At 43.6% G+C, this 20,899-nt stretch overlaps 1 protein-coding gene across 1 annotated transcript in view; it reads right to left on the reverse strand.

Annotated features, from left to right (window-relative positions):
* The window catches only part of LOC138259315 (cytochrome P450 2B19-like), a 473,070-nt gene that overhangs the window by 297,319 nt on the left and 154,852 nt on the right, over positions 1 to 20,899 (reverse strand). The window lies entirely within an intron of this gene.

The following is a 20,899-nucleotide window of genomic DNA, read 5'->3' on the forward strand; positions in this document are numbered from 1 at the left end:
ACCCCAGCATGTCAGGAGCATCATCCACACCCCTTCTGTAGGATCACCATGTAATAATGCACCAGAAAGGAGTCAGCAAACATGGTGAATGGACATTTTGCACAACACCACCTATAAATAAATATCACTTGCACACCTATTGTGTCTCTGTGTCATTTCAAAATTCAACTGTGCAGTAGATAACTCCAAAGTGTCTGTGTGGCAACCATGTCGATTCTCTATACTACTGTCCTGATTTCATGTATACTGAAACATCTGTGCAGTGGCCAGGATTGCATCCTAGCTTTACTATACTGAGGAAAATAACTGATGAAGGGACTAAGCACACACAATCATGCTGTGTTGGACAGAATGATGCACTATCTATAGCTATTCTACACAACTAATGGTGGCTGAGAAATGTAGGCACCATGCAATACTAAAATTTGAAATTATGCTGTAGAATGAAAGGAATGATTAACAAATTACACAGCATCAATCACCCTTACGGCGTATACTTCCATGAAGGAAATTAATGCTGAATCAGTACACACATGATGTAGGTCAGCAATGACAGCAACAAGACAAGAGTGTGAACAAATCATCATCTATAAAGCTCTCCCTGAACTTCACAATGCTGTCCGACCTATCTATTTACCTACAATAACAAGTCTGGAAGCACTCTTTGTGAAGTAGGATACATACCAACCCCAAACCTTGATGATCAATGCACACTACCAATGGTGGCTCTCCAACATGGTGGATACTTACCAAGTTAGCACACGGGTAGCTGGCATGTTAAACCTCATAAGCCTGGGGATAGCGAGCATGGAACACAAATGTCATACTTAAACTTTCTGCTACACTGATGTCAAGGCCATGAAAAGGTAGCACCTAACGCATCAGGTAAAGGGTTAACAAAATTTTTATTTAAAAATAGTAATAAAAGAGGCAACTAAGGGAAAGGTAAACCTACACTAATCTAACCTGACTACTACTAACCCACAACTGTCCCTAACTAACCTAAGCTAAACGTACTCTACACATGTAACGAAACGATCTAAACATCAACCCCCCACCCACCATTAAGAGACAAGACACATGCAGGACAACACTTACTAACCTACACACATACTATACTATCCTAAACAAACATATATTTTTTTGTTTTTTTTTCTTTTTATATATATATACATATTTTTTTTTTTATTAAACAGGAATCCCAACATTGCCCCCCACCCACCCACCCACACAAAAATATTAGATAGAAAGAATAAGGACCCCCACCCTCTTACCTAACACTAACTAAGCTAATTACCTATACTTATCCTATAACTAACCCCCCAAACCCAACTAACAGTATGAAAAGAGGAAAGAGGTGAGAGGGGAGGGGTAAAAGTTCAGGAGGGCAAAATGACTAAAGATTTGCCCTCCGAAGTGTGTGCCGGATGGAGCACACCTTCTCCTTAACCTCAACCATGTCCTCCGTCAGGTTGTCCACCTTGCGAATTAACCTGTCCAATTTTCTAGACAATGCCTGGAAGGCTGCAGGGTCAATCGGAGGGTCACTGCTGGTCTGCGTGCCGGTGGAGGTGGAGGTTATTGCTGGAGTGGAGTGGCCACGGGACAGCCCTGCTCCCAACACACGGCTGGGTCCAGGTCTTGAGGAAGATGCCTGGTCCGTCGCTGGGTCCCCTTGGGCAGACCTGGTGGTTGTAGTGGCGGTGGTTGTAGGTGGCACCGTTGGTGGAGCCTGTGGTGTGGCATACCACGCCCCGGAGGCCCGATCGGAATCGTATCTTCGGGCCATCCTCCGATACCCACACTGCACCTGCAGGATGTGCCTGTACCTCATTGCCCTGCGCTCAAAATGGTTGCGCTCTGCGGCACTCAGGTTTGCAGCTGTGAAGAGAAAAGTGAAATATTGAGCATTGAATTTACAGTGGGTTGAATCCCACAATGGCTCATTTGTCCATTACTATAAATATATTGTATGCAGCAATTGTTACAACATAGTTCACGGAAATGCTCAGAGGAAGTACATGTGAATCATGCATACCTAAGGTCATATCACACCTAGCATATCCATGTCTCTACATGATGGATGACATCACCCTAAACTACTCATCCAAATCATACCTAAGGCATTTGATATTATGGCACCAGCTCTTCCGCATACTGACTTCAGTACATATGTCATTCTATGTGATAACACTCACACTCCTCACTCAATAGCATTTTTAATTAGTTGTGTGCTAAGATTGAACCCCTGGCCCAGAATCATATGTCCACACTAGGTGTCAGATGTAGGAGTTTAGGAAAATCAACTAGCAATTTGCAAAGCAGAACGGTGTCTCTGACACCGTCTGCGAGTCGCTATGGGGTCCCTAAAACCCACCTCATGAACATCAATGATGTGGGTTCCAAGTTGCCCCACCTTAGCAACATGGGCACTCACGGGGATGGAGGCCTGCTGGGACCAGCAGAACTCCATAGACGTGACTGTTTTTAAATTAAGCAAGTTATTTTTCCCCAAGTGTAGGCCGTTTACCGGAAAGGAAAATGAGCTGCAATTATTTTTAAATCACAACAATTGTACTTGGAAATTTTCACGGTAATTATTGGTCCCTTAGACCACTGGCTGTTTTGCGCAGGATTATTTTAGTCCACTCACAAAGGTGAAGCTTTACAATGAGGACCCCTTCCAGTCAGCAAGGTGGTTACCATCCACTTCAAGTGGATGATAACAGCTACTCACTTTGCAACCACGTACTCGGTTGCAAATGGGATTGCCTACCACTGTGATTTGCAAGTAGGTCTGGTAAAACCCTTTATTATATCCATTTTGAAAAGCATTTTCCTCATATGTACATGACCACCAAATACATTTTGGAATAGGAAACAGACGTTTGCAAATCCCACACATATATTTATGCCATTTGCAACGTGTAGACATTTTTCTCACTCTGGCCCAAGGTACTAACTCAAGTCACAAAAGGTGTTAAGTACGTGTAACATACTGGTTGCTACAGTCCTAGGTACCCGGTTTCACAGTAACATCCCAGTCTTTGTGGGTGGTGTGGGAAGAACAACCAACAATCCCATGTTCAATGCACACCCAGGAGTGTACAGAAAGTTCAACAATTATGTGCCTTCACACACAACACCTATGAAGGGCTAGCAACACGTTGTAGTCAGCCCAACCTTGTCACATCCCAGGTCCACACATGTCAAAATGTTATGACTTAGCCCAACATAACATACTATTAGTGAGGCATGTTTAACAACACACACAGGGGAGGTAGTACACCCATTCACATGATTCAACTGAACACCTAGGGCATTGCACTCAAGTCACACACACTTCGAGTTCACCTTGTGGAAGTACATGCCCACGGAAGATCCAACCTACAGTGTACACAGTCCATCCTCAACTAGGAAGAAGCACTTGTCATCAAAGCCATGTGCCTAAGCTATCTGGGAGACTGTCAGTCTGATATGCAGACTCAGTTCATGGCAAGTCCCTGACCAAGTCTAACATTGACCAGTGTATTCCAAATGAGTCATACCATTCCCAATTGCCGCCCCAATTGAATGGGCTACAGCCCCTCAATCTGAGAGATGACTACGTATTGCTTTGCAGAAACATTATTCAAATTTGATATCACACTAAAAGAACAAAGCCAATGAACGGCCAGCACATCAAATCATGAATTCTCTTGAACACACAGTAATCCATCATGCGTCATTACCAAACAATGTAAATAGCACTCAGGCGACACTCACTGTAGGTATCGGGGTCGTCAAAATGGGCCCCCTCTCCCACGGTGTACGGGGCTGGTCCACCTGTAAAGCATGAAACAAAGATTATACTCAGACTGTGTGAACGGACAAATGATTTCTGTTACAATGACACTGTGTGAATATGACATGGTAATGATAGACTTTCACACATGCTCATCCTGCATGGATCACTTTGTATTCAACATTATCATTGGATGAGTCTCCTGCTCCAGTGTCACACCCTACTACACTCATGCAGTGGTCAGGACAGTCATGTGTCGTCCAAGTTAATCCTCCATTAGTATGCCCCAACAATAATGTTATCCATACATCTCAGCATGTGCATCCCCGAGAGACATTCCAAAACTGGTTCCATGAGGACTGCATGACCACTCACAATTAAACAGGCTATTTGGACAGGGTCAACAGACAGCAACCAGACACACATGTGACATATGTGTGAACAACATGACTAACTTCATGTGACGTGACGGCAACACACATGTATAGCATCATCATGTGTTTCCAATTTTCTGTCTAGCTATGGCGTCTGCATATGTAGGTATGTTGTTTCTACATGACGTACTCACTGGCCATTATGACCAGTGGAGTACAAATAGAGCCGTTCACGTGTTGCTTTTCTGACACAAATGCAACACTACATTACATGCAGCTACAGGCATCTGGTATGTGTTGCAAAAATGAGCCATCCGACTGGTAGCATAGGTCTTCATACACATTCTGCAACAAATACACATTAGGACACATATGTATACCTTTGTAGCGCAGCATTTGAAACATTTTGTGACGCAGAGAGGGGGCGACAGCATAATACAAATAGATGTTGAATTTATAAAGCTGTCATTGCGTGTACATGTGTTGCAAAAATGGGGATTAATGAGTATAACCATGGGCCTAGGTTTCCCTGGCATTACACACACTCAGCTACTTATTTTGCAGATTAGCTAACAATCATCACATGTTCACACACCGATTTCTGTCATTCCCATTTAATTGTTTTTTACTCACCAACATGGCCACCAATCCGGAGTCCCAGGTGGTCCAGCAGGTCCTGTTCCCTGGTGATCAGATCTGCCCAGCGGTGCTTGAGTTGGTGTACATTCCTGAGACTCCCATAGACCCGGACCAGGTGATGGCGCACCTTCTCCCACCGGATTTTCCTCGCCTCCGTGTGATACCCCTGTATCACACAGCCCCCAGCTTCCAGCATTAGTGGGAGGAAATGGCTTACGAGCCATATGAACCCCCCCAATTCGTCTTCCCCCATCCTGGACAGGCGAGGCCTATCTGACATATTGAGAGGACTAAGAATGTACCAAAGAAATATGAAATAAAAAGGGGGAAATGGGGAAAGGTAGAGGTGTGAAAGAAAAAGAAGAAGGAGAAAAATAGCCCAACTAACCCCCCAAACTATGCTACCCACAACAGACTCCCACAGACAATACAAACTATCACAGGTATAGACAAAATAACACTAAACAGACTGAGACAATGTTATACAACAATAATAGATTGACACTAAGACAAAATACAAGGCACACAGGACACAAAAGCAGTAAAACACAGGACAACACCTTTCACACAACCAGACAGTCTAGATAAATCTGAGACTGCAAAGTGAAAGTGAAAGTTAACTCCCAGTACAGATTTTGTAAACAGGATATCCTATTACATCACTTCCTGCATTAAATGGCCGCCGTTTTTATTTTCCCGTTATGCGTCATATTTTCACGCATACACAGTTGTGCGTCAATTTTTTTTGGCGCATTACAGTGCACATGATGCGGAGTGAAAAAATATGATATGAATATTAATAATTAATAATGTACATGAAATGACCAACATATTGTCCATGTAGCGTCAATTTTACCACGCATACATCATGGGCGTCGTTTTTTTTACACGTACAGTGGTGCACATGATGCGGAGTGAAAAAATATGATATGAATATTAATAATTAATAATGTACATGAAATGACCAACATATTGTCCATGTAGCGTCAATTTTACCACGCATACATCATGGGCGTCGTTTTTTTTACACGTACAGTGGTGCACATGATGCGGAGTGAAAAAATATGATATGAATATTAATAATTAATAATGTACATGAAATGACCAACATATTGTCCATGTAGCGTCAATTTTACCACGCATACATCATGGGCGTCGTTTTTTTTACACGTACAGTGGTGCACATGATGCGGAGTGAAAAAATATGATATGAATATTAATAATTAATAATGTACTTGAAATGACCAACATATTGTCCATGTAGCGTCAATTTTACCACGCATGCATCATGGGCGTCGTTTTTTTTACACGTACAGTAGTGCACATGATGCAGAGTCAAAAATATTGTGGATGTTAATTATATTTTGAAGGCGAAATATCAAGACACTTTTGGATACATTTGTATCTGACTCTGCATTGTGTGCACTCATGTACGTGGACAAATTATGACGGCCATGCTGTATGCGTAGAATATGGAGCACATTTATCCTAATGTCTTCATGTGTTTAGCTTTGGAAAGGTGATTTGTCATGGCCAAATGGTGCGATGTGAGACACATTTGTGTTTGTATATGACACATGTCCGTACTTTTATGTATAGACGGCCTTCACACTGTAATTTTTGGGATACTTTAACTAATGTATTGACCATATTTGACAACATATTTGGTGTAATTGCTGATGGCTATTTTGAAATGATGCCTGGGATACCATTATGTATTCCGTCTCCAAAATATGCCCACCTTTATGATGGGGATGCTTTTATCTGTAGTCCTAACAGGGAGTGGGAGAGTCACTTTCAGTTTTTATGGGGCTGACCATGTCCCATTATGATTTTGTGTTTCATATTTGTGTAGGACTTGTGACATGGAGGCCACACATGTGCCTTATGCATGTGTTTAGTTCACAAGTACATGATTCTTGTATGTTTTGGGGGCGGTAGAGGTGGACTTAGGCCCCCAGCACCCTAGGATTTGACCATCCAGAATAGCTACTGTATCCATGGAGTATTTTTATTATATCATGGCAAACCTGCAGCAGCGTGCTAATGTAAGGCCATATGGTATGAATGACTGTTGACCATTCATTCATCTCATTAGCCCATTTGACGTTTGCAGTAATGATGATTTGCAGCTAAGTTGCATACCATTTTCATATGACTAAGTTTGCAAGACTCTCAGCGTTCACGATGTGATAATGCGAAGATTTTTTTGGTTGTCTGTGTCCCTTTCTGCATCAACTGGTTTAGTGTCATGTTACAATCTTCCTGCTAGGTTCAAACTGGGACACAACTGTGATGGTCTACTTTCAAATATTAGGTTGGTTGTATGACATATGTGTACATGTGTGTGGGAATGTGGATCCACTATGACCTGTCTGTGTGTATGTTGTCACTGTAACTTCAAGGTCTCCTCCTGAGTTAGTGGCAGCTGATGTTGTTGCAATTGTGTATTGCTCACATCATACACTTGAGAGAAGCCATTGATGACATGTTCACGTACACATGGATGGTCCCACCCTGTCTCTGAACACGTGTGATGTGACTTTCAAATGATCTCCAATTTTGGGCTGGATGAGAGACTGTTTCAGTTGTTTGGATCCGGCATGTGTAATTGTCACATTTGTACTCTTGTTGGGCTCTGTGTATGGTAATGTAACATGTCACATCCTACCCTCTGTGCATACAGTTGTGATGTTTATTTTTGGTGTGATGAATTTGAATGGCATTCTTGATCAATGAGACAACATTCATCTTCAGCTATTTCAAACTGAAGGTGGTCAGAAATGAATAGGCCAAAGCATGATGTGGTGTTTGTTATCTGTGTTTATTTACAAGTGTGGAATACAAGTGATTATAATAACTTAAGTAAAAAAATTGTTCACAAGCTGTTGGCGCCTACGCACTCCTGCTGCGGTGTTAGGTTGTTCCCCCTCCTGTTGCAGGCCAGCATCCTCCTCATCATCATCCTCAGGCATGTCTGGGTCCGGTTCAAGGAGGGGAATGTTCCTTTTTACACAAATATTGTGTAATATGGCACAAGTGCATATGATCTTGCAGACCATCTCTGGGGAGTATAATAGGCTTCCGCCAGTGATGTCAAGGCAGCGGAACCTTGACTTTAGGATCCCAAAGGTCCGCTCCACAATGCTGCGTGTCCTCTTGTAGGCGTCATAGTATGCCCGCTCAGCAGCAGTATTTGGGTTCCCATATGGTGTCATTAGCCAAGGCTGGATGCCATACCCCTGATCAGCTGAAAGAGAAACACAGAATGGTATCAATTAGATGTAGGAGGCACTGTTGTACGTATCTTTGATGGAAGTAGTTGTGTTGTGTTGTCTGTGACTATTTTGTGTACTAATGTGACAACCTATGGTTGTTGGTGGAAACTTTGGCATTGTTTTTTTTCCTTGGCTGAGCAGGTGTTTGTTGGCTAACTGTTTGTCAGCAGGATGTATCGGTTTCTCAAGTACAGTGTGCTCTCCCTTACATTGTGACTTGTGACACAGGTGTCCGTGTGTCCTCATTGGGGGTGTGATGATAGTTCCATGCAGAGTTGAAACATGAAAGGGTATTAGAAACATTCAATTGAACATACCCAGGCCATCCCATCCCTTAAAAGTTATGCATTGTATTAGTGTACAGGTTATTGTGAGACTTCCAATTTGCAAGGTGACATTTAGGCAACCACAGTCATGAATGTCTTCACACTAAGCTGTGGAGTAAATTCCAAGGTGTGAGAGGTTCAATGGTGACTTGTGAAACATGGCTAGTGATGTGAGTACCTCAGTGTGTTCCTGTCTAGGTATTGCTATTGTGGTGTATGGGTTGTTTATCCTAGAGGGTTTCTGTGCAGTGAGTATATAAGTAGATTTTTGTCCTTACCAACAAGTAGTCCATTGCCATACCGTCCATCCTGGAAGTGTTGGTTGATGGTGCAGTGACGGAAGATGAATGCGTCATGTACACTCCCAGGATATTTAGCCACAATGTTGCTGATCAGTCCTTGGTGATCGACTATGGCCTGCACGTTGATGGAATGTGTGTGCTTCCTGTTGCGGTAGAGGTGTTCACTCGCAGCAGGTGGCACAAGGCGTACGTGTGTGCAGTCGATTGCACCAAGGACGTGCGGAAAGCCACTGATGGCGTAGAACCCCTGTTTTGTTTCCTGCTGCATCTGCAGTGTGTTAGGGAAGCAGATGTGGCGGGGTGTCAGTCCAATGATGGCATCCAGTACTTTAGGCAGGAATGCGGAGAAAGATGGTTGTGAGATTCCACCAACCAGGGCACCAGTTGTCTGAAAGGAGCCACTTGCCAGCATGTGAAGTACGGCAAGCAGCTTTGTTTCGGTTGGGATAGTGCGTGGAGTCACTAAAGTGGGGGCCAATTGCTGTTCAATATTTGTCAGCAGCTGCTGAATGGCCTGCCAGTTCAACCGGTACCTCTGTATGATGTCTCGTTCCCTGAGGCCATGCAGGGTTGTTCTTGGGCGGAATATCCTCTCCTGCCTTCTGCGCTGTCTTTGGGGTCCCTGCTGTTGTTGTTGTGGCTGCTGTTGTTGCTGCAGGGCTCTGCGTCTACGTGCACGTTGAAGAAAAATCACCTCCATGTCTCCCTGTTGCTGCTCTGCTGCTCTGCTGCTCTGTTGTTTGTTCTGTGTGTTCTGATTAAGTACAGGTGTGTTTGCCCCATTTTAACGCCTGCCCTGACCCAGGCGTTAAAATTTCACGATATTCGTGCTTTGCGCCATTTTTTTGCGCCGCCTGCCGCGCGGGAGTGATTTTTGCCCTGAAGCATAAATACCGCGCACCGCTATGTGCGCCTGTTTTTGGACGGGAACGCCTACCCTGCATGTCATTAACGCAGGGCGGGGTGCCGCTTCCAACAACTGGCGCACATAGCGCCATTTTCCTGGTGCGCCGGACCGGGCGTCAGGGTTTAAATATGGGGCAACGTTTGCGCTGAAAGTGCGTCAAAATTTTTGACGCACATTCGGCGCAAACAGAGTATAAATATGCCCCTTAACCTTGTCCAACCACTCCTGACACTGAGCCCACTTCTCGTGATTTAATTTCCTATGCATAGTTTTTAAATCCTAGCTCCCCATTGCTCAGAAGAAGGTGATATTGCTAGTTTTTATTATCATATCAGGTCTTCTTTGTTGTGTCAGTTGCTCTCATTGTGATAGTCTGTGGTCAGTCTTCCTAAAGGTATGATATAATATATGACCCACTAACCCTCTGTTTTCTTTCAATCTAGTTGACAGTGATGGATAACCCTTTGATTACTCCTGCAGTTGGAGTTCACATAGCTGGAAGTGGCACCTTGTGTTTTCTGTGTTAGAAAGCTAGCCTGCTACTACTACCACTCACATAAGTTAAGATAAGACGCCACCTTGGGAAAACTCTGCAGTAAGAAGAATTAGATGTCAGCCCTTGATTCATCTACCCAGGTAAGAGAAGAACGATGCATTTAAGTGAACTTATTTAGTTAGTAATTAACTTCTACTGAAGAACATGTTGATTGTGCGTATCTAGGTTTTTGTAAGCATAATAGGCGACGCAACCATCCGCTAGCAGTCATTATGGTTCCAGAGGGCATTGAAGCAAGGGTATAGGTAGATGACATTTACTTTTTAGCAGATTTAAAAAACAGGCCACAGTAAAAGACAGCAGTTTAAACTAAAAACCAAAATAAACATTGGAGGGATAAATGAAGTAAAATAAATTATCCCCTTTTATTGTTTACAAATAACAAAACCCACCCTTTCCACCCACAACAGGCCCACCCATCTCCCCAAACAAATGGCCCCATCCCAAAAGCCCAACACAAGTCCAAAGTGAAAAACACAATCCCAAGTCCCTTCCCACCCACAACACATCCCTCCCGTCAAAACACATTTTTCTTAAAAAGGCTCCGAAGAGTACATTGTCGATTAGGGTCCAGAGCTGGTCCAGGCTCTGCTCAGTCCTCTCCAGCCATCTCCCCACTCACCTCTCCAGGCAGTCCAGCAACTGCAGGATGGGCTGAGCAATGTCCTTTGAATGTTGTAGTGGGTGCCACCAGTGGCAGTCAGGGCCCTTGACAGCTGGCAGTGGCCTTGGCCATCTAATGGCTGGGAGGCTTGAGGCTGGGCTGGCGTGCTGAACTGGGGCCTAGGTCAGAGGCAGCAATCCCTGCCTTTTCATACTTCAGGACCACCAGCCGCTAATATTCTCCCAAGATGTTCCCCAGCCTCTGCTGCCACAGATGGGCCACTATGTCCTGCCTAGTGGGTGGTGCTGGTGGACCAGCAGGAGTAGCTATATTGAGAAAAACAAAAAGTAAAAAGACAGATTGTAAGAAATGCTCTGTGCAAACACTTGTTTAAAATTAAGTAGTGGGTGGCACAGTGGCAGTACATAGCTGGTCCCCTAAGAAGACTGGAATCTGATATGATTATGATCAGGAGAGTCCCAGGCCAAATTTTCTTTGTTTACCCACACATGCTTCACAAGCACTGACTGTCTGTTAGAAAAGAATTAAAGCATTGTAACACACGATTAAAAAAAACATTGATCTTTTTTCTTTTAAAGGCTTTTCTAGTAACTACACTTTAAGTGGAAAAATAGAAATAAGTTAGCTCTCATTTATGAGTAAGGCATTATGAACTATGGAGTACAAGTTGTTGTGCTAAATTAATGGGAGCATGCTAGCCAGCACTTCGGGTATTTTGCCACTGTCTGCAGCTGGGGCAGCTGTAGTTGGCCATAATCTATCTTTAATTCCAATGGCCCTGCTCTTCTATATGTACCTTTCACTTTCTACCCTGACTCCAAAGAGGTAGATGAATAATAAATAAGATACTATGTCACACACATCACGTATAACATGTGGATATAATGATCCTGTCTGTGATAAGTAGTCAGTGGAGAAAATTATGCCCTACACTACAGGGAAAGAAACCGGCTATATAAGATGGGTGGGATAAATCTGCCTCCCTTAACAAAAATAGTGAGTCAAGGGATTAAACCAAAAATACCCCCCACTTTGAAACACAGCTTTGATAATTATAAAACAAAGTAGGTGAAGTATATGTGCAGTATTCCCCTACCCAGAAGAACTCCCTTTTTATCCATCTAAGCAATTATTCAAGCATCTTTGTTCTTTCTTCCTAAGTACATTCACCCATAGCCACCATGATTTAAGCTTTACTTTCTCTCATCTAGTCTCTCACCAAAATTTCAAATCCATTGTCCATACATTCAGTATCCACCCTTTCTTTTAATCATCCTTCTTTCACCCATCCATCCATTTACCCAAAACTCACCCACTATCCTTCCAGCCACCCACACACTCTTTCCTTTCACTTGTTTAACCCATCATTTCTTTTAATAATCTGTTCTTTCTCGTTTCCATCAAGCCATCATTTGTAGCGTACATTATGTGAGTGTATCCTGAGTTGCAGATAGAAGAGGCCATAACTCAACCATTGTTGTAGCAGATAAAGCGAGGGGTTCACAATCACGAGTGGACGACTCCCTTGTAGCTAGTGAGTATAATTGTAATTGTCAAAAAACAAGCAATGTGACTTACTACTGCCCGTCCCTGCCGCCACTTCTCCCCCTGCTCCTTATGCTCCTGTAGCAGCATTAGAAACAGTGACAGTCTGTGTGGCTAGAAAAAAAACATTATACATTTTATACATTTATTAGGTGCCAGATATGCCTCCCCTTCATTTTTTAGTCATAAAAGTATAACCACAATACATCACTACAATTTGGTTACCACTGCAGTATCTTACCACTTTGGGCATTTTGTTGGTTCACAATGTTAGAAAAACCAGGTAGTCAAGCCACCCAAAAAACATTTCTTATGGAGGGGCAGAGCTATAGCCTATGATGATGATGATGACTCTGAATCACTGAAGCCGACTCAGTCTCCCTTTTTTTTAAATGCATCAATGCATACTAGTAATACAAACCACAGTGAAATTGCTTGGGACTGTACAATCTACATAAAGCTAACTCGCTGACATCACTAATTCACTATTGTGACAGGAGAACAGAGGCATCTGCATTGCAATGGCTTCTTAAATATTCAGCCAAAGCTAGTGCTGATTAGTACGATTAGGTAGCATTGTAGAACACAAACACAGCAAATAATATAGTTAATACTTATCGAGCTCAGGAATCTCAACTCCTAGCAGGTCAAGCAGGTCCTGCTCCCGTTCAAGGCTATCCGCATAGTGGTGTGTCAGCTGCTGCGTGGCGTGCTGGACCTGACTGGTGCGCGGCACACACCAGCGCACCCTCCCCCAAAGCTGGTGATGCTACCGCTGGGGGTACCCACTCCCAGGCCGGCTGCCAGCACGGAAGGGAGGATGGTGCCGCCCATGAAAAAACAGGACTGCCACATCCACTTCACAAAAGATGTGCCAGGGTTGCAGCCCTTGGCAGCTGCAGCCGCCCTCAAAGTAGGAGGCTGATGGTGCCACTGGTCCCCTGTTCGCCGTCTTGCTCTGCCATTGGGGATAGTTGGGATGATGAAAAGAAGGAAGGAAGAAATAACTAAGGAAGGAAAGGGAAAAATAAAAATACATACACAAAAAAAAAGCACAAAAAGCACAAAACAAATGAAAAAAACGAAAATACACTTACACAATAAACACACACTAATGTAATAAATCAAAATTAGTGTTAGATTAAGAGGGCGTAGAATTGAAAAGATTAGGGAGAGCTTCAAAAAATAGGCCCAGCACCATGACAGAGTAAGAAAAAAAGATGTCCGCGCCCATGTGAGCTGCCTGGTGTCGCTCATGCACGATTTTGGATGCAAGAAGGTAATCCCCGCAATTCTAATGGGTGCGATGGGAAACTCAGCCCACCCGCGGAACTTCGTGTAGCGCTGCACAGTTTCTTAACAACTTTGCAGAATCTTATGTAGAGCGACTCCACAAACTCCACCCAGGCCTAATTAAAATCCCTCCTTCTTGTGCTCTTCTAGAATGCAAATCAAAACATCAGTGCAGAATTTGATATTTTTTAGATGATGCACTTCTTCATCATCTCGCATCTCTTGCAAATAATCCCCATCAAAATCACTATCAGGAAGCAGCAAAGTAGAGCAGGTTTTCTTGCCTCTAGAAAAATTATTCATTGTGGCAAAATTGTATTAATACAAAAATAAAAAGAAAGGGAACAATAACGAAGAGGATAACTTTTAAAATCTTCATACCCCAACCCGCATACACATTTTGGAATCCAGACCATGGATTCCACCATTCAAGTTCATCAACGACAATTTATAAATCTTTCACATAATTTCATTGATTACTGATTTGCTTGTCGAGAAGCCTCTCATTGCTGCTAATACGATGTCCAAAGCCATCAATTAATTAATTTGTTTATTCTACATTTTTTGTTCTAAGCTCTGTTGTTCAGGGGATAGCCCGATAAAAAATCAGACTTGGATTCATTCACTCCCAGTGGTTAATTTGTAAATAAAAACTTGCTGGTGCTCAAAGCTTTCCTCTCAAACATGCGACTGCTGCAATTAAATGTGCGAATACGGAATACTGAGGCAGTGTAATCTTGAAGCCATCTCTGGCCTATTCAATACATTTACAGCCACTCCCTGCCCCTTCAGCTCACTCTTGCAGCGTTCTGCTTTCTCCCATTGTGACGCTTTTTCGTTTTTCTCTTCCTCTGCCTTTCCCATGTGTGTCTTTTGCTCGCAGTAAATGCTTGAGGCAGAAAAATCAGCGCCAGCCCTCAAAATAAGTGCTGGTGCTCTGCACTGGAAACAACATGCACAAATCAAGCACTGTTTGCTCCGAGTAATGCCTCTTAGCAGGAAGGCATGAATCGCTATCTTTTGAAAAGCTGTGGATGAGGTTGCCTTAGTTGCTGCATCTACTTGTCCTGCCTGTGCCCCATCTATTTGTCTACCAACAATTGCTCTGACCAGTGCGCCTTCTAGGATACCATCTCCAGTAGAGAGGTTAGGGAATTTCAAGGTGCCTAAGAAATCCTCCTCTTTATCTTCCTTAGCCTCATCAGACCAGAAAAAAGCCTTAGTTAAATCCCATGTCTTACTAATTTTTCATGGTTAATTTTAAGACCCATGACTTGAGATTTCTGCTAGAGTTTAAGATTTCCCCGTGCCAGTTAAAAAAAAATGATATTATTTGGGCAAAGTTTCATTTCTTGGTTCCTTCAAGTTCAAACATATCTTCCACTTGAAAATGCTTAGTTTTGTCTTCCTCAGTACACATATCACACTTACTTAAATACTTGCACATTCTTTTGCCTTAGTGGGTACACATAAAGTGAGTATGAGCAGTGGCGTAGCGTGGGTTGTCAGCACCCGGGGCAAGGCAAGTAATTTGCGCCCCCTAACCCGTGGATTTTAGCACTCGAGTCTCTTCCAAGATGTTGCGCCCGGTGCGGCCGGCCCCCCCTGCACCTCCCACGCTACGCCACTGAGTATGAGTCTCTCTGGGTGGGACTTTACAGCTCTTGGATTGACAGTTTCCCATTTCAAACTTAGTGTAACTTAGTTACACTAGTTACACTGTTTGGAGGAAACAGGCATGTAGGTTGTCTAGCAGCTCATCCCTATAAGGGTGCAAGAGAACACTGCATAACAGTAAACAGAATAAGAGACATTATAGCTACTCTAGCAGCTCATGCTGAGAGGAAGGACGTGAAGTATGTATGTATTCATATCTATTGAACCATCATGTCCACTGGCCTCCTTGCAGTTAGTGATGCTGTAACAACCCAAAGGAGTTTGCACAGGGCACGGGTTGACTGAACCAGCTTCCTGCAATAAACAGCATTCATGCGATAAGGTTCATATTGGTACTCCATACCTTAGGTGAGTACTGGGGCCTAGAGAGGTGGTTCAGTACAGAACTCCCCCAGAGGATGTGGGGCACACATTTGTCCCCTAAGATAGAGGTTTCTCAAGTCGCTAACAAGTCTATGAATTTTCGATATTACAAGAAGCAGGTGCAGGGATTACCGCATGAAATGAAAGTAGCCGGCCTTCGATAGCACTAACATGAGTATTCAATTTCTATAGACACAGCAACTTTTCAAAAGCCTCAGCTCGGGTGCCAGGAACACTTCATGTCCTGGTCCGGGTACAAGAACTTCTGGTTAACAAAGTTAAAGTGTGCAAGAAAACATGACTAGTACGGGCTACATAAATCAAGAGTTATGCAGGTTGATTTTACATTTATTTTACAAAGCACTGTCACAAACATACAGAATGGAAAGTGGAGAATCACCAAAGCATGGTATTTGTGAGTGACCAAAAACCAAAGAGCTGGTTGTTATACTGTCAACAACCATGCAGCAGTGCAACCCTCAATGTAAATCAATGCACACAATCAAACAGGAATGTAGAAAACTTTGCATGATGTAAACCTGTTACCATCACATTTTTCAAAAGTACTCTTAGAAAGATCTGTGAAATTCTACATCTTGAAAATCTAGGGCCAGATGTATGAAGGTCAGCATTTGCGATTCACAAATAGCGATTTTGACCAAATCGCTATTTGGGATTTGCAGAATGCGATGCAGCAAGGCAATCGCATAATTTTTTGTGATTACCAAAAATTTGCAATTGCAAATAGCAAGTACCAAATAGCTTTTTGGTAAAATAGCAAATCGGTATTTGGAAATCACAAATTGCGATTGTTGTATTCTGGAGCAGCATGGTGACATCACAACCAGGAAGTGAATCAGTGCATGCTGTTTCCAGAAGCCTGAGCCACAGGAGCAGGCAGAGAGACCTAGCACAGCACCAGGGAGGGACTCAGGAGAGTCAGCCAGGACTAGGTGGACCCAATGGCCACTGATGGAAATGGCAAGGGCACAGGAGGGAGAAAAAGAAAACTAAAATTCAGTGAGCAGGAATTTGAGGTGCTCACAGAAGAGGTGGCCAAGAACCATTCCCAGTTATTTGGAAAGAACTCACTACATGTCCCAGAAAGTGAGAAAAGGAAATTGTGGACTGACATCCAGACCAAAATCAGCGTAGTGGGTGTTGTGCAGCGTGCAATCGTTGGGCCGACTTAGGATCACGTGACAAGGAGAGGGTAGGAAGCAGGCTAAAGGAAGCAAGGAGCACTGGCGGCGGACCACCCACCCAGACACCGTCCACACCCTTGGAAGACATGGTGCATTCAACACTGCTGCCTGACATGGACACCTCAGGCACACCAGGCACCAGCAAAGGTAAGGGCAGTAATGATTTTAATGACCATACGTGCAGGTACAAATGTCCCTTAGAAATTTTCAATGTCACCATGCAGTATGAGAAACAGTCCATGTGACATTGTCCATTCAACATAACAAGGCCTTATGGGACTGGTAGTCCATACCTCAAAAGTGCATCTACTACCAAAATAGCAGTATTTTGTAAAACCAAACCGAGAGACAATACAACAGACAATTAGAGATACAATGGCAGGGAAAATGTTTAATACAAAAGTTACTGTTTCATGACACATGCAAATAGAACATTAAGAATGACATGCTGCACATTGTTGTTGCAGATGTTCCTCAGAGACTGAAACAGGGGGGGATGAGGAAAGTCAGCCATAGTCTAATGCCAACAACACTGAATCCATCATACCAGTACCACCCAGACGCAGGGCAAGAGTGGAGCCCCTCCCTGATTTCACTCAGGACTCTGATGAGTTACTAGCATATGTGCAGACACCGCCGTCAGCTGGTAGACACACCCACAGACAATAGTCCCTGTTTCGGCACCAGTGTACTCCCCTCAAGTGGTGTTGTGAAGAAGGCAGACAAAGCACAGAGGAAAGTGAGGGCCCATCTCTGTTTGGTGGTCTTGAGGCATCCATGATGAAGATGCAGCGCCTACAATGTAAGCACATTAGCTCAATCCACAGGCAGTTGGTGGCTCACAATCGCAACATGTCCAAGCTGCATGAGGGACAACAAGCTACAGTAGACCACCTAAGGGATATGACAACCGCAATTAATAGACTCTGCACTGTAGTACAGCAGGAGCATGTCACCCACTGTAGGCGCCATCACCAATTGATGGGTAGGTTGGATGGGTTCAGCAGATCTGTTAATCGGCTCACTAATACAACTGCTTTGGTGTCACAATATGCTGTGGGCATGCAAATGGAAATGGCACATTGCAGTCGGGACCTTGCACAAGGATTGGTGCAAGTCACTAATGCATTGGAGACAATGTAGACAGCTTGGAGTGCTGCAACCAGTGATCTGGGTGGTGGGGACAGTGAGGAGATCTTTAGCCTCAGTAGTGTCACAGCCCCTGTAATGGATCCTGGGCGTCGCATTTCCAGACACAGTACTGTCTCAGTACCTTCAACAAGATGTGCAGCTGAGCCCACTGAGCGTTCTAGTGGAGTGCGTGGGTGTAAAAAGTGATTTGGCCTTGCATATTTTGTTGCAATGCATTGATAATATGATGTTAATAGTATGACATTGTTATTGGGTACTGATTGTGCTATTTTGAACTACCCTTTGTCCTACGCCCACATATTTGACCTGGAGTTAAGGCAATAAATGTGACACCTGTAGCAAAAAAGGAACAAGATGTGGCGTTGTCATTACTTACATCAAAAATAGTTGTGTGTAATCTCAGCACGTCTTTGCCTGCCGTCAGCTGCTCTGGTTCTGTCTGCTGGGTGAAGGGATGGCAAGGGGTCATTATCCTCACTGGAGTTTGTCTCTGTCGGTTCCACTGGTATACCTTGTGTTGTAGCAATCTTATGTAACATTACACATGAAGCCGAAATTTTGCTGGTGGTTTCTGGTCTGTATTGGAATGCATCCCCACTTTTGTGCAGGCACCGAAGGCGACTCTTCAGCAGTCCCAAGGTCCTCTCAATCACACTGCGTGTCCTCCTATGTGCCGCATTGTATTGCCCCTCACTTGGCGTGGGAGGATTGAGATACAGTGTCAGGATGAGTGACCGCACTGCATACGCACTGTCTCCTACAATGTCAGGAGTGTCATATTAGTTATTGTTATCTGTGACATTACTTATACAATATGTAGCATTGTTCTCTGTTACATTACCAAGTAGGTATCCTTCACCAAACTCCTCGGCAAGAAGTCTTGTGTACATTCCACTGTGCCTAAAGATGTAGGAATTGTGTGTGCTACTAGGGTATCCAGCCCCTAGATCAGTTATGATGTGGGAAGCATTGCAAATGACCTGGATGTTCATCAAATGGGTATTTTTATGATTCCTGTAGTTATACTCTGTTGCAGGTGGTGGACAGATTTCCACATGTGTTCCATCAATGAAGCAAATCACACATGGAAATTGGGCTAGCTGGTAGAAATTTAATTTAGTTAGCTGCAAATCCTTTGGGGTGTTGGGGAATTTTATTTGCAGATTCAATTTTGTTAACATAGCATTTAAGAATGTATTAAATAAGCATGAAAGCGTACTTTGAGATACAACTCCAGCTGCTGCTATGACCCCCCTGGTAGCTTCCTGAGGCTAGGAGGTGCAGGGAGCATAATACCTGCGCATGAGTGGGAATGGACTTTGTTCTGTGTGTGTGTGTTGCTGCAGCAGGGGTTGTAAATATGCTATTAAATCCAGGATCATGGCAGAGTTCAACCTGTACTTGTCATATATTTCCTCCTCTGTTTGATCAGAGTAATGAGTACTCTAAAATGCGCTCCTATCTCCTCCTCCCTCTCCTAAAACCTGCCAGGATCCTTATCCTCCTCGCCATGACGTAGAGTACAGCAATTGTGCAAAAGGGCTAATGCATTCTGGGCCTCTTTTTATAGGTTGCACCTGTTTACCACCTGATTTCATTTGGTGGTAAATTGCACATGCAATATCCCTGTTTTGCGACTAATTGCTATTTGTGACTGCTTTATACATTGGATTTGCGATTCCTTATTTGCGAATTGCAAGTTGTGATTTGCAAAACCTAGTCGCATTTTTAGCGAATCGCTATTTTAGCGACTCCTTAAAAATGCACTGTGAATGCCCTTCATACATCGTAGAAGGCTATTTTGCATTCGCAAATGGTGGAATTTTGCAATTCAGATCCTTTGCGAATGCAAAATAGTTTGATACATCTGGCCCCAGTATCATGTAAATTCGTAAAACTGCAGTTTCAGATTTTCAATTTCCAATTATCTAAAAGGAAGCTTAAAGGGTGTCACTAAAGGGCATCTTCTGCAGAATCATTCTGCTAATGTTAAATAAGGATACTTGCAGCATAAATTGCAGCAAAGTTAAATTTTTCTTGTGAACATGGCAAACTGAAAAACTTCACAACCTTTATAAAGTTGAAAATATTTTTGATAGACATTTCACAAAAATGCGAAAAGCTTCTGCAACTTCACACACACTAAGGATGGGATCACTTTCAGTGACTGCTCTTTTAAGGGACAAAAAATAATCCTCAACTGGGTTCATCCTTCTTACCTTTTGAACTCCATATTCCACCTTTACAAACCAAGGATCACTCTACGCCTGACATCCACAGGACAGACACGTATGTCCCAGCCTAATGCAGCTTTCAGCAGAACACGACTAATTAATGTACACATCTTTGTTTCTCATTTACTCACTCTTTACCACCGGCCCAATCATTCTCTCATCACCACAAATACAAATTATCTGGCTGTATTTGGCTTGGTCAAGCACTTTTATTCTTTTTTCCTCTGTGCCGTCTTGATTTGTATCTTGCACCGAAATAGTTAGATTTTTTAAATTATAGATGCATAGGAACCAGAAAGATTTAGGGAGTTATGATGAACTCGGCGGTCGGGACTGCCGTGCTGGGGGCGGCGGAAATTTCCGCCATCGGCATGGCGGTCTCGACCGCCACATAATGAACAAAGTGGGGACTGCCACAGGTGGCCCTCCACCACCGCCAGGCTACCGCCGCCAGACAGCCTGACGATCGCGGAATTCTTCATCCGACAGGGCAGCGCTGCTCCGGATAAAGAACTCATGTTCCGCCAGCCATTCCCTGGTGGTTTCACCCGCCAGGAAAAGGCTGGCAGAAGGGGTGCTCTGGTGCCCCCCTGGGGGCCCCTGCACTTCCCAGTCACTTGGCATGGGCAGTGCAGGGGC

The sequence above is a fragment of the Pleurodeles waltl genome, chromosome 9 (assembly GCF_031143425.1).
Source record: "Pleurodeles waltl isolate 20211129_DDA chromosome 9, aPleWal1.hap1.20221129, whole genome shotgun sequence".
Taxonomy (NCBI): domain Eukaryota; kingdom Metazoa; phylum Chordata; class Amphibia; order Caudata; family Salamandridae; genus Pleurodeles; species Pleurodeles waltl.